At 31.9% G+C, this 16,309-nt stretch overlaps 1 protein-coding gene across 1 annotated transcript in view; it reads left to right on the top strand.

The window, feature by feature from the left end:
- The first annotated feature begins 338 nt into the window (after positions 1 to 338).
- The window catches only part of LOC129958050 (calpain-B-like), a 97,745-nt gene continuing 81,774 nt past the window's right edge, over positions 339 to 16,309 (top strand). Inside the window, exon 1 of the mRNA XM_056070199.1 lies at positions 339 to 460. The gene's annotated coding sequence lies outside the window, so the exon portion shown is untranslated. The remainder of the gene's footprint in view (positions 461 to 16,309) is intronic.

The following is a 16,309-nucleotide window of genomic DNA, read 5'->3' as shown; positions in this document are numbered from 1 at the left end:
ATCTCTCCCGTGATATCAAAAGCCAACGAATTCACACAATAATAAAGCTATAATCAGGAAAATATTTTTTTTAAAAAAAAGGAAAGCAAAATTGTTTTCTATTGTTGTCAACAGTGACTGGTTCTAAGCACCAGTAGACACCGATCTTCGAACATATTCTAATCGATCAGTATTGCCAAGGTAACACAGTAAATTGAACCGATAGGTATTGGTTAAGAATGCATTGCATGGCGAAAGTTGCTCTTGTATACAAATTGCATTCACTGAATGCTCCACAGAAAATGTTCGAGGCGCTGTTCGAAATTGAGTTTCTGTTTTAACTCAGAAAGGCGACATACGTTCATACTTCAGCAATCGTAAAATATTAAAGCTCAAAAACGAAAAATTGCGATTTGTTTGAATTTAATTTTTTTATTAAAAGATTATCTATTTGAATAACAGGAAAATTGACGATAGATAGGTGAGTTTGTTTTTATTTTAATAGTTTCATTAAAATATTTTGAATAATTTAAAACTTTTCTTTAGCAGTGTTTATATATCTGTCCTCCTATTCCATTTCAAGCATTTTCCTTATTCCTAAGTTTATAAATTTTACTAAATGGGGCCATCTTCTAAAATAGTCTAGCGCAGAGGTGGGAAATATTAAATAATAATAATAAAATAATAATATAAAAATGAAATATTGGAGGAAAAACATTTTTTTTTCTTAAGAGACATTTCTTTTTTTAATAAATAATTACAGCTTTGTGCAAAGTTTAAATAAAGGTTTTGCGCCGAAAAATAAAGTTGTGTTAAAAATAAAGACACTTAGTGTTTACACCTTCACATAATAATTTCTTGAGAGTGTCATTTTTAATACATTAGATATTTTTCGTTATTTTAAAATTTTTACAGCTGCTTCGTTGAACTGTAAGTGTGAGGACATTTGTGAATTCAAACATCAGAATAAACGAAGATAGAGCTGAAATCTACTTCACGTCTTATTTCAACATTCATTTAAACGGCATACTTTTTTGAGGGTTATTACAATCTATCAATGGATATGTTAGTAAATCGCATAAAAATAAAAGCACTCTCAGACTAAGATAAAAAATAAAGTAATTATTTGTAAAATTTAATATGTGACATCAAAGAAACTTCATAACGTTTTTACTTCAAGAAGATATTATTATGTAATTTTTTTTTTGAAAAGTTTGTCAAATCTTATGTGGGAAAAATACTACAAGATATTTTGAGCTTAAAAAATTAAAATAAAAACAATTTGTCTTTCACTTAAAAGAACTTTATTACTTAGTGAAGTTATCTGCTGTTTATAACAAAATGTGCGAAATTCCCAAATAATTTTATTTATTCCTTTTATTTTAAATGCGCAATAAATCAAATATAAATGCACGCTTATTATTCTAGTTAATGATCTCTTTTAACAAATACCATTATCATAATCGACATAATATTTTAAAATGCTTCACATCATTCTGCATTATTAAAATTTATTCTGCATTTTCTAAAACTCTGAAACGGCTAAAATTCCCCCAATGCAATTCTTTTTATTCAATTAAGTTTTCGCACAAATTATACACACCCACAGCTTTCATTAATTTCGAAAAAAAGTCATTTATAAATCTTTTTTGTTGTCAGAGTATCATAAACGACTCAAACTTCACTGCTGGTATTGCTGTGTATCACTGCTGCTGTAAACATTCTGGTAGTATTTGGTTTTTCCTGATTTATATTCAGCCTACCTTTCGGATGAATCTGTAGTAATGCTCAGACTATTGCAAGAAATTTATATCCACTCATGGCGTGACAATAAATGTCAAAAAATTTTTTTTAGTAACTCGTCTGATATATCAAAAATAAGAAATGATGCTTTAAAGTCTCAGTAAATGAAATATAATCTTAATGAAGTATAGTCGATGGTTCAAAAAATAAATCTTGAATTTCACAAATCAATGTTTAAGACTTAAAATGACATTTACTTCTTTATACTCTGAAGGTATTAAAAGCACTGCTTTAATCAAGCTTATATCTTCATAATATTTGTTTTACCTGGCGGCGGTAAGAACATGGGAAAATAATGCCAACAGCAAGCCTTAGATAGCAGCTGATGGAAGGCATTAAGATTTGTTAGTTTTTAATTAAATTCATTTGCTTTAACATGTTCGCTGCTATGATTGATGTCTGTGATTCGGACCACTATCTAATAAAATGCTTACTTGTTTGCTCTCTTTTAACTGTAGTAGAGAATAAAATATCTAATTCGATAGTATGTGTGAATCACAGACGACTCACGTGTTGAGGAACATGTTAAAACAAGGAGTTATAAACTAAGCATAAGCTTGTTTTTCTACATTGACCGAGAACATATGCTGTCACGGGAATGTGAGTGACACGGCAGTCAATGTGTTAAAAGCAATATTTTTACTGGAATTACTTCGTACGAAAACATTTCTAATGATAAAAAATTAAAAAGTTTATGGTAGATTATATATAAATTCGGGATATAAAGGTTAAAGTTTTTGTCATTTTTTTAAATGAGGAGTTTTTAATTAGTTTACAATTGCATAATTATCATTTTTTTTCTGTAGAAACGTACGCATTCCTGTTATATATACATGAAGTGTCTAAAAGCATATTAAATTCTTCCAAGTTTTATATCCTCTTATTGATTAAATAATAATTATCCTTAACTATCACAAATAATTTCAGTTGTATTTAGGATCTTTAGTAAACATTCCGACGGCATTTGGCTTCTAATGGAACATATATATTGTGCAATGTCTCATACATTTTTTGAATTATGTTGGCTTTCATTTGGTAAAGGCTAGCTAATATTCGTGAACGTATAATATTTTGGAATGTATACTAATCGTCTCAATTAAGATAGGAATTCCACCAGAACAGATGATATATATACAGGTAGTTATTAAAATGATGAAAACACCTTGGAGAAAGTGACATCTAAGAGTGCGTTTCTTAAGCATTAAAATATAATTATAGCTTTCAGTTTTTTGATATAAAAACATATATCATAGTAGTATGAGGTTGCTTTAGTGAAATTGTATATGTCTTGGATTTTTGTCAAAAGCGTAAAATGTCAGATCTCACAGACTTTCAAAGAGGCCAAATGGTTGGAACCTGATTAGCTGGAGCAATTGTCACCGAAACATTCCAGTTTTTAGGCCTTTCTAGACGTACGACGTTTAAAGTCATGACAGCATACTCAGACCTCGGCAAAGCAAAATAATGAACGGAGTGAAAAGCTGAATGAAAGCAATCGACGGATATTAAAGCTAATTGTAATGTCTAAAAAGAAAACAACGTCTGCTAAAATGTCCGGAGACCTCAATCAGGATCTGGATTCTTCAGTGTCAATAATTACAATTAGGAGACCTCTTCATAAACAGACGGAGGAGCAATAATTCTCTAGCCACTTGTCAAAATTCAATACCAAACGTCGTCTCAAAATCTGATTGATTGAAAGAGGAAGACAGTTATATGGTCAGAGGAATCATCTTTTGCACTTTTCCCACAATAAGACGTGTTTGTATTTCGAAGACACCTGCACATGCATATGATCTTGATTGTGTTTTTCCATCTGTCAGGTATGGAGGTGAATCTGTCATGCTATGGGCAACCGTAACGTAGTTTTCTGCTTGCCCAATCGTAACCCTGAAAGGAAGGATCACTGGGGAGAAGTATAGAGATGATCAGGTCCATCCTTTGATGCAAACTTTGTTTCTTACCGTAGGTGGAATTTTCCAGAATGATAATGTTCCTTTTCATGCAACGGGATTTGTCCAATCGCGGTTTTATGACACGAGGATGACGTGAAACATTTACCTTGAACCACACGGTACCCCGACATCGGTATAACTGAACCGTTATGGTCTATTTTAAAGCGTTCACTTCGACATTCAACAGTATCTCTTCTGGAACTTTCTCAATATCTCCATGAAGAATGCTACAATATTCCTCTAAACACAATTCTTCACTTGTATGATTCGCTTCACAAGTTAATCCATACTATATTATATGCCAAATGTGACCCTACGCCTTATTAATAAAGGCCCTTGTACTCGTTTGTGGTGTTTCCATTATTTTTATAACTACCTGTATGTTTCCAATTTTATTTATAAGTTTACAATAGTGTGTGCCCTTCATTTAAAACGAATTATTCATTTGAAAAATCAAAATGCACGATAATAAGAGAATAAAATGACGTTACAACTATGGGAATTAGTCCTCATCGAATGAAGAATTTCATATTAATAATACTATGACGTTATAATATTCATAAAATAACGAAGTTTGTTGAAGTACTGATAAAAATATTATCGTGCATTAAAAGTGTTTTCGTTTCTTGAATTCTTGCCTATCAACGCTTGTATTTGACATTTGCTAACCATTACTATTTATTCAACATGTGGCATGTCCTTCCATAATCTCTACTTTTCCCGTTCCCTTTATTTCTTTTTAAGATTGAATGGCGGATGATACACAGAGAAAATTTTTATCTGTTTCAGGGCATTATATTAAATGAGTAAATTTAAAGAACAGAACAAGATTAGTGTGAGTACAACTCAAAACTGGTTTAAAAGCTTCAAAGAAAGATACCTGAAGCTTGTGTTATGAATCTGTATTATTGCTACCCTGCACAGTTAGACACATAGTAAGGAAGGTAGAATTACAAATATTTTTATGGATACTGAATGAATGGATGAAAGGTGCTTCTGTGTATGCTTCGGCTATATTTTGCTATCTGTGCTTCCGTTCTTGGTGGACTTTTCGCCGTACATTCACTGGATGGATTTTTCGTACTCTTGAAATTAAATACAAAAGTGAAACTAGCAACTGTGATTTTTGAGCAGTTAAAATGAAATGCAGAGAATTCATCCTCTAGCATAGTGAAATTTGCAAGAAAGCAAGAATGCTTTAAAGGTATTAAATAGAATATGTCGAGTATTATATAAGATGCTAAAAGCATACAGAGAATTGAGAGGTTCGTCATAAGTTGATACTAAAATAAGCATATCACAGAGTGACAGTCTGTTAATTCTTCAGGAAACTACAAAAGTTTTTTTTTTTTTCTTATGGATAGTAACATTTGAAAGAAAAGATGTATTTCTGTAAAACACAAATAATCGTAAAAAGGGTTTGATGTAAAAAAAATTTAGGCTTTGTAGAATTTTGAGCATGTCATTTATTTAGAGATCCTCCCAGACGGTTTGCTAATTTTTTCTACACTCTACTGTGAACCGGATAGAATAGGATACTGAGGTATAGTGGCTCAGGAGACACATTTGGCTACACTAATAAGAATATATGGTGGATGAATAAACACACGGTTAAGATATGAGATTATTGGAATTGCAAAACATTTAAAATTAGTATTATTGATTATAAATCCTCATGATAATATTATTTATCATTTAAAACGAGTCATTATAATTGTCAAAGTCCATAAAAATTAAAGATTCGGACCAAAATTTAAAAACAGAAAATCAAGTAATCCTGAGAAAAAAAACAAAGAGGAAAAATATTTAAAGGCTTTTGACTTGGTATCCTTTTAAGTATTTGCCATGGACAAATACTTAAAAGTATTGACCATTATTATTAACACTTAAGAGTATCTGTCCAATAAGATTGATACCTCTTTGCCTTTCCAACAACACTATAAACATATTCAAATGACTGCTCTCATACAAATAAAGGAGCAGCTCCCGTATACGGCCTATTGGCGCCATTTTTTTTCGCCAAGAAGTCGCCAATAATGCGTGTTTGTTTAGGATGCTGTGATTCTCACCCGGAAGTTTTGAAGCCACGTTAGGTTTATTTCCAACACTGATAAAATACAGTCAGGGGGGGCACCCCCTGAACCCCCCCCCTTTTAACGAAATTATTTTTTGCTCCGATTTTTTAAAGTGATATCTTAATTTTATGCTGAATATGTTCTCATGAAAAGATTCATATTTTTTCAATTTTAAAAGCATAGTTTATAAAAGTTAATAGCTGTATATGTGAGCTGCTCCTTATAAAAACACATATTGACCTCCCTTGTTACTTATCAGAGACTTTAATGGAGTATTCCTCCCAAGGAATGTCTCTGATAATTTCCAAGAATTTGCATTAAAACATTGCAAATAGGGCAATTTGGGGTTTTAATCAAACCCGATTCCTTCAAAAAAGCAAAAAATTATCCCTATCCCGCATCAACTCTGTGACAAAATACCTGGTCGCAACTCCAGGATTTCCAAAAATAGGCCTCGCTTTATTGTCTGACATCTTAGAAACCCTAAATCCAAGCCCGTTTTTCTGCAAAACATTTTGAAATTTTTCAACAACATCCTGAATTTGTACATTAGCAGATGCCATGAGTAAAAATAGAAAAATAAAAATGCAAAAACAAAATAAAATGGAAAAATACAACCTGGCCACGTGGGAAATGATGGGAGCTAACAGCCGTCGACTGATACAAGTGGATAGTACAGTGTGAAATGAATGAAATTTAAAATTAGAGGTTAAGGTGAAAGGTTAAGAGATAAGGTTTAAGGTTACCATAAAGAAGAAAACGTACGCCGATAACGGCAGCCAGAAATGACCGTTTATCGCCAAATTTCTCGCCAATTTGGCGGAGGCCGTATACTGGAGCTGAGCCCAAATAAATCTAAGGCATGTGTGGTTCTTTCCCTCAAACGTGGCTTTGGTCATCAAAATGCATCATTCTTCTGGCTTCTTTTAAGGGTTTTAGCGGTATAAAGAAGACTTTATTTTACTTTAGGAAGGCCAGTTAAATTGTTCATTAGTTCTATATCAGTAAATTGTTCTTATAAAAAATAAAATAAAAAACAACTCATCACGTTGTCTTCTCTCGCTAAGACCACCTATTCTCAGCAAAAGGAGTAGTATTTCTTCCGTCTTAGGCTGAAAACCGAAATCCGTAAAACTCTAAGAGGTCATTGTGACCACCCTTGAACTGAAGAAGTTGTGTTATGTGTGTGTGTGTGTCCTAATCACTCAAACTCTGACTTCGAGTTAAGGGACTATAAGGAAATATAGTTCCATTTTTAAGGAAAATGGGGAATAAATATTGTTAAAGAACACGACTGTAGCTTCGAAAATACTAAAATACACACAGGATGCTTGGAAAATATCTAACAGAATTTTGAAAAAGGCTAGATGGAACCAAAATAATCATTTTTTTTTTTTTAATCATTGAATGCATATGAGGAAAGGGCTCGTTTAAGCGCTTATCTCACAGGATATAGAAAAGGTGAAAGACCAATAGAAATTTAATATCAAATGATTTAATGAGCGCTGTTTTACAGTAGATGCTCATGACAAACATAACAAAATTATATGATTAAACTAAACGTGACAAAATTTGGTAATATGATGCTTGAAGAGCAGATATATCTCGATCTACCTAGCGGTTTTTATTTGCAGTTACTTGCATTCATTGTAAGTGAAATGGGCATATGCCTTCATCATGTAAAATGTAATATACATGCGAGCACATCAGACCAGGTCAGACGACATACCTCTCGTGTTTATAGATGGGTTCAGTCCAATTGCATGTAAAACAGGTTCTTCTATTACAGGAGTTCTATCAGTTCTGGTCTGGTCCCCATCACGGCTGTTAACCTCTAAATATCAATTTTCGCAAAGCTGGTGGTGAACAAAAGTTTCACAATTTGGTACTTCTCTATTCGGAAATCAATTTTTCATAATCTCTGAGATGGTTTGGTACCATCCACTGTGCCAATCGTCAGAGGGATGTCTGCAAGTTGTGCGTTCGTAAAGCAGTGAATGATATTCTAAATTTTATCAGACAAATTACACCTTTACTCCCAGATGGCATCGAGTGGCAAAACTGGTGGCATTTGAGAGTCTTAAACTCGGCATTACTGGGCACAAATTCTAAGACACACACACACAAAAAAAAAAAAAAAAAAAAAAAATCAGGATTTCTGTCCCCTCTGCCCACCTTTAAAGTTTGTCAGTTATTTTCGAAGTCTCCTGTATATAAATGTGTTATGGATATGGCTCATGCAATCAATCTATTTACTAAATTTACATGATATTATAATAATAGCCAAACAATTACATTGGCCGTAATATATATATATATATATATATATATATATATATATATATATATATATATGTGTGTGTGTGTGTGTGTGTGTGTGAATGCGAGGATTAGGAACAAGGTAATGGAGAAGAAGAAACCTTTTCGTATCTAAATTTCTCATGAGTTCGAGAAAAATAAAAGCAGCGAGAAAGTATTCATTATGAATGAGAAAGTATTCATCATTCATGAGCTTTGCAGAATTGATGGTCTTTAAATTTCATTCGCAAATAACATGTCAGATTTCACGAATGCAACTAAAATATGGTGGTGCACCATCACGCATTAACCAAATGTTCTGGATTACAATTGTTGATATTGCAGTAAATCCAGAGGGACGTGCTGCATGAAAACAAAGTACTTTTTGCCACTAAGGTGTTCGAGCAGAAGATACGGTAACAATAGATGACCCTGCCCAGATGTTAATCTTAAACTTGTGTTGTACGTGTCTTAAACTTGTGTAGGATTTTCGAATGACCAAATATGCACATTGTACGTGTTGAAGACGCCTTCTCTCGTAAATCAGGCTTCATCTGATAAAACTCTCGCAGAAAAGTGTGCATCTTCCTGTGTGGCATCGCATCCAGCGTGCGAACTCTACTCGCAATGGGTAATCATCATCGAATAGGAGTTGGACTTTCTTCAAGTGGAATGGGTGCATGTTTTCAGCCCGCATAACCTTACGTTTCATATTGAATAACCTGTTCAGCTGCAACTGATCGTATGCTTGTTGATGGGTTATAGGCAAAGCGCTGCAAAATTCTGTTTTCTGTGCCAGGTGTGGGCACACTGTGTTCTTGTCCTGCATTTGGCCTCATAATTTTGAAAAATCCTGTCTCCCACAGCCGTCAATCGATGATTTCAAACGGGGTATGGTGAGAAAAACGCCTCCTCGGAAATTGCACTTGGTACAATTTTTGTGCTAGTTGTCTATTGTTGTCTGCTTGGCTGAAGTTTGACGAATATGTGGACATGCATTTTTCTCAAATCTGACATGTTGTTTGTGAATGAAGTTTAAGGCCATCAGTTCTATAATGCGCATTAATGAATACTTGTTCGCCACTTTTATTTTCCCTGAACGCATGGAAAATTTATATACGAAAAGGTTTCTTCTTCTCGTTTATCTTGTTACTAATCCTTGCATTCATAGGGCTATTCTCTTCAACAGGTTCATTGTCTTTTCTAAGTCTATTTTTACGATTTTCGCCGAATAAACGTCACTTGCGACCCTATGTTTTATGGTAATTTTTCATCTCCTTAATACCTATTATCACCTCTCTGAATTTATCTTTCAAATTTGACAACACCCTCTGCAAACATAGGTACCGATGTTTCAGTGATGTTTCCTGGTATACATTTTAATTTTTCTTGAATATCTTAAAACCTCCCCATTTTTCATATTACATGCTTATATCAAATTAAAGAGCATAATATTTCTTACATTATCAAGCTTTTATTTATCTTCAAGTTTTAATATTTTTGCAGATAAGGATTATAAACTACTTTTTTGTTTTCAGTCATTTACGACACCCTAGTTCATCAAATCAGCATGTTACTTACATGAAAAATAGTCTTTAAGAATGTACTTTCACTTATCAAATATCAAATGGATCATCAAATAGACATATTACCTACATTAAAAATAACCTTGAAGAATGTACTTTCACTTAAAAGAAAATTCATAATTCAAACATCATTTGTTATTTTTTATTATATTTTTACAGTTTCCACCAATTTTCGGGCTCCCTGTATTTTTGCGATTTTCACCTCCTAAACGTCGTTTCGGACTCTATGTTGTATAGTAATACTTAATCCTCTTGGTGACTAACTATTACCTCTCTGAATTTGTCGGTCGAATTCGAAGTAGGATCTAGATATAGTAAAAGGGTTATGTATTATATGAGGAGATTATTTACAGCGTCACTTGGTGGAAAACTCTGGAGTTAGCATTCCTGTCTCAAAAAGAATACAAGATAGGGGGGGGGATGCCGTTTACAAAGTTATACAGAGTTTTTGATTTAGTACGAAAAGGCAATAGGTTAACATAATATTAAGAATGAAACACTTAAAATGCACATTTGTTTGTCGGTGGATTTCAAAACTGTGACGTCTCAAAACGTGTTTAAAAAAACTTTTATCACACGATATTTTTACTTTTATTGTTCAAATAACCCTTTGTCATCTAAAATATGGATTTGAACCACTGTTTTAATTTTATTCGCATACTTTATAATATGTTAGTTTTTGCACGAGAAAAAGTAACAGTAATACTTCATTAATGAAAAGACCCAAATGTTGGCAGAAAGGCCGCCTGCACTTGTGGTTTGAGTTATTCCCGAAGTAAAAAGTAGATTGGGGTAATTTTTTTTTCGTACAAAAAATAACATTTTCCCCTTTTTATCCATGTCTTGTGACGTCACTATTTCGGAAAACGTGAACAAATAAATGTGCTTTTTAAACGTTCTGATTTTAATATTAATGTGCACTAGTCTCTTCTTGTGCTAAATCGAAAACGTTTGAATTGTCATTTTCCCCTTGTCTGATACCTTTTCGAGATAGGAATACTTATTCCAAGTTCCAAAGTAAGCTGTTATCTCATTCCGTAGTGCGTAGCTGCTTTACTCTAATTATACACCATTTTTATGATTCTAGATGCTCTCGGTTAGAAGTTAAAAGGAGTGTAAGGGATTTAAGTGGGCACCTTATACATACATATATATACATACACACACACAAATATATACATACATACTTATATATATTGTTTTAACGCTAATTTATTGTTTTTTGCTATGGGGAGCACATCCAATAAAAAGAAAGTTGATATTGCCATTTGATATTTTTGTCACTATAACCGTAACTGTTGAAGTTTAACTGTTGTTTTTCATATGATTCTTGGGCACACACCTCAAAATGCTTTAAACCAACATTTTATTCCGTTCTTGTGAACGGCACGATAGTTAAGGTCTCATATATCGGGATAGTTTTTTATAAACGTCCAGTGCATATATATATTATATATATGAGACCTATGTGTATGTGTGTGTGTGCACGCGCCCACTTTTAAATCCCTTCAATCCCTCTCTAACCGAGAGCATCCATAACCTAACTTCTAACCGAGAGCATCTATAGCCATAAAAATGGGGGTGTAATCATGGTATATTAACCAAAATTTGTATCATGGGTATTTTTTTCTGTGAGAAATCTATTCATGAAACAGAAAAGGGTGTTGCTATGGGAAGTTTCAAAGTTTGTATAATATGAAATACGCAGACAACCCCCTGCGAAAATTTTAGGCACGGCATCTTTTAGTATTCATTACAACCTTTAAAATTGTAATTTTAGTTTTCACATAAGATGAATGATTGCCAAATAAATTTGGGTGGCTTCTTTTTTTTCTCCCGACTGTAGATATGGATAAAATTTTCTTTGATTAGAAAGAAGTAGGTATGAAGTTTTTTAACAATTTTTATTCTTCATTATATTAAGTAAATAGTTCAATTTTTAGCTGTTATCAAGATTTTTTTGTAAAAGCCATGAAAAACGATGCGCAGTCTACCGAATAGGAAGGCAGAAAGCAAAAAAAAAAAAAAAATGTAAGATAGCATTTTGAGTTTATATAATTTTAGAAAGGGATTTGCTAATACCATCTTTTGATTACAGTGGAGAAATAAAAATTCAGAAGTAAAAGTGAAGTCAGAATTCACGATTATTTTTAGAATGTGGAAAAATTGAAATTATTATTTATATATAGCTAGTTTTAAGACATCGTGTTTGTCTTTTTTTTTTTTTTTTTTTTTTTTTCATTCTCGACATCGTTTCAAGCCTCGCAATATCATGTTTTAAATATTTGGAAGACATTTTAGCTTTTTGCCAGAATTTCTTCGATGATTGGAACCGAACCTTGAATCCTCTTTAGTTTCTAAACAAAATGCATCTGCAGCTAAAACTAATGAATGGAATGAAACCAAATTTCATACACACTCTGTTTAAGACACGGGGAAGTGAATTCCGCAAAATATAATTAGAAAAAACAGTCATCGTTAGGAGAAATGACAGAATAGAAAACGCATCACTAATACAAAGGAAGATACGAAAAACGGATGACACAAAATTTCATCAGGGTACGAGCGAAAAAACTGCATGGTATTACGAATGAGTGGCATACATAGAAAATCCGACTTTATCAACCAACAATAGGAACCTTTGGCTCATGTTTTCAATTTCCTCACCTTAACTGAATACACGATATCAATCTCCCCTGCATCTAAAATTCGGTTTCATTCAGCTCATTAGTTTGAAACCGGCAAATGATTTGACAGCCACTGTGCATTTGGCCTTTTGTATCGTGCTTGTCACTCGAGAAAACGAAGTCAATTTTTCTGAAAGACGGCGGCTGGAAATCAGGAAATAGAATGATATTTATATTGAAACGTCGCTTGATTAAGATTTTAATCAAAGTGAATTATATTAAAATGAGTTTGAATGCAAATAATTTCAGATTCAATAAATGTATGGTTAAGAAGTAATTTTATCCCTCTTTAACTAATTTTTTAAGTCAATTTTCTAAATACTCTCTACGAAAAACACGTAAATCTTCCTATCTGTAAGTTATTCGAGTAAATTATGGGATAAAAGCTAAAGCCAGGAAGATTCTCTACGCATAATAAAAAGCATGATAAACATTTTTAATTTAATAACTGAAAACCGATTTTTTTTGAGAAAAATTAGCATCGATGAAACAGATTTTAATGAATTGCACTGAAATTTTTCTCTCTCATTTTTACATTAACTGGCAACTAGGTCTTTCCATCGATGATATAACAAAAACAACTTATCTTGCAATTCTCACTTTACATTATAACACATTGTTTATTTAAAATTAAATTTAACTTCTCTGCATCTATCAACTTAACCTTTCAGGTGATATGTGCTGGGGACTCAAGTGCAACGTGCTGTATCGAGCTATTTTCTCAAAATATTTCGGTAGTAGGTAAAATGCTATAATCATACATACAGGGTGCCGCAAATGTAACTATATTTTTGTGAATCTATTTTTCTATCTAACTATTTTTTACTTTGAAAAAAGTGTCTTTTTATCTTTATCGCTTTAAAAATGTACTAATTATTTTTGCATATTAGGATGTTTCATAACTGTTATTTTTCAGTGTGTTCAAGAATTAGCAGCCTAGTTTGCTAGATTCGAAAAAATATGCTTATTTTCCAATTTAATTATGATTACCAAAAATGATAGATTTATATAAAAAAGAACAATCAAGGAAAAGGCAATTTATAAATCTTATGACATTCAAAAGTTTGAACATTTCGTCATTTAACTAGAAGCACTATAACCTCAAATTTCCAAGTTCTGCAAGAGCAAGAAAGAGCTGAAATTTCAGCTAGATATAGTTATTATTTATTACAAAAAAAAATTTCTTTCTTTTGTAAAATTTGGAAAACTAAGGTAAGTAGTAATGTGAGTTAAGGGATGATCCTTAAAATTTCCAATCAATTCTTAGCTGTTATACTGTCCGGATTCAGTTCTAAAATGCTTCAAAATATGTTTCGCAATCTGAAATTTGCAGGGATACGGATGGAACATAAATTTTCGATGAGGTTTTGATATAAAATTTATAAATATCTTTTTTTCTTCATTGTTCTCTTTTATAAATCTAACTATTTTGTGATCATGATTGAATAGCAAAAATAAACATAATTATTTCAGTATATTTAAAATGCAATGGATTCTACAGTACAAATGGAAATCTTGGAACATCTTGAATATACAAAAATAAAATTTTAGAACATTTTAAACATTAACCCTTTTGTTACGGCAGTCCACTCCTCTGGATTAACGCCACCAAACGGGGCACCGCTACGCCGGAGTAATTCCAGAACGGAGCACTGCCGGGGTCTCCGAGAAGAGCGCTTTCTTTTCTATGGGCCTGGAACAGCAAAAAAGGGGAAACGACTAGGCGATGGTTGCTTTTCTGCTTACATCCGTTTGCATTCAGTTTTTTCCTCTCTTCCTTAAATAAATGTGCAAAATAGCTTTAAATTTAAGAGTAATTAACAGCATCGTTACACTTTCTTTAGTTGTTGATAATTTTATATAGCTATTAAATTTAATTATAAATGAACAGAATGAACACATAAAATGTTTGAAATATATATTCATTGATTTTAAGCTCTGGTATTTGGCATAAAAAATAATTTCAGAGAATAATTATAAAACTAATTAAGATGGGGTTTTTTTTCCTTTTTTTCTTTAAAATATTTTAATGGGTATTTTTTTAACACTATTTGAAAGTAACAAATTTATGAAAATCATTACACTTTAACGTGAAATTGCCAGAGCCACGTCAGCCATCTGATTCTTTAAAAATCAGAGTTCTCCAAGAAGCAGTATGAGGAAGTGTGGTTGGACTTTGCATCTTAAAATTTTTTTTATTATTATTCTTTAGCAATTTCAATTCTATTATTAATATTAATACTTTGTTTCCATGAATACAACTAAGATGCACTGATGATACCCAGTTTTCTTTTTTTACCTTTACTTAACTTTGCATTACTATTTTTGTGCTTGGAATAATTATTTAAAAATATAATAATAGAAAGAGATATAAATTTTTGACTGCTCTTCTTTTGTTCTGTGACATGTACAATATATGTCTGCAATATTTAAATCTGGAACTTTACTCAATATTATTTTTTTTAATGCTGATCGTATATTTTCTGAGTGGAGAAGACTTTCATTGCCTGTTAAAATAAATTTAAAAATTTTGAAACTTACTACAAAAATTTTAACGATGTCTTCATCTGGATATGTCAACTTTCCTTTATCAACAACAAGCAAATATTCTTTAGCAACAGAGTTCGTCATTTCAAAAATCAAATCTTTTTCCACTGATAATAATTTTATACAGTCGCTATGTTGAAAATAAGATTTTAGCTTGCCAACAGAATCCAGAAAGATAAATATGCAAAGGAATCAACTCTTCTTCATCCGTAAAATTATAGAAATCTGCACCTTTTATTTCGAATTCTGAGATTTAAAGGGTGGTTCTTTTTCTGAAAAATCACAAAAAAAATTTTTCAAATGAAAAGAGCCATCTTTTTTTTAAATTCATTTTTAACAAGGTATTCATTCTTAATTTTTTTCTGCTTGTAAAATTTGTTCAGCAGAAACACTAAAGTTACCACTACACAGCTGTCTGTATTGATCAAATCTGCCTTCCAGAGGATCGGTTTGATATTTTCTATTTTAGACGTTGCTATTAGGTGAAATTTGTAGCTGATAAATAATTATATCTCTCATTGTTTTGGCTGTATGTTAGATGAACAAAAGGTTTCCGCAGTCTATTTTTATAGGTTTTTTTTTTTTTTTTTTTGACCTGAAATAGAAATTTTTTCCCATTCATCTATCCATTGAATGCATTTTGCCCTAAATAGGAGCCTATCGTCTGAAATTTTTCCAAAAGGTTTACTATTTTCTCATAGCCTTTTCGAGGGCTTTGAATTCAATCGTTCCATCGTAAGCAAAGTCATTCAATCTCTTTAAAACTTTTGCATTTATTAAATAAAATATTTTTAAACATAAGCCAGCATTTTGCTTCTCAATATTACTTGGATACAAGGATTGAAAAGTTCATTTGGGAGCCTATTTTATAACAGATTTTGACTCTTTTCTGTATATTTCTCTTAGATGACCTAAAGATGCATACATCATTTTACCAAATGTATAAAAGAGGGAACTGAAAGGTATTATTTGTTGTTTGCTGATTTAGCCAGTTATTTCAAATGCACTTGATAATATGCACAGAATCAAATAAAATAAAAATATTCTTTCTGAACTTTAGAAGCTGTCGACTTGTTTACAATTATTTTAAAAAATAAAATATTTCCTGCAAAAAAAAAAAAGTTTTAAAAAATTGAAAGCAAAAAATGAACTGAGAGACAAGAAAGGATTTTTGGCTTAATGTATACTACACATTAAAACTTATAACTCGAAAAAAAAACTGTTATTAAAGAAAAATAAATATTCTTAATTACTCACATGATAATTAAGTGTGATACGGTACTTCGTTTTAGTAATTCAGAGGCGATGTTATAGAATTTTAATGCAAAAAATGTTCAAAATTCTTCACAATCACAAACGAAAGGACACTAGGGACGATG

Source organism: Argiope bruennichi, chromosome X1, assembly GCF_947563725.1.
Source record: "Argiope bruennichi chromosome X1, qqArgBrue1.1, whole genome shotgun sequence".
NCBI lineage: Eukaryota > Metazoa > Arthropoda > Arachnida > Araneae > Araneidae > Argiope > Argiope bruennichi.
Note: the sequence above shows the minus strand (reverse complement) of the source record. Positions and strands in the feature narration are given on the sequence as shown.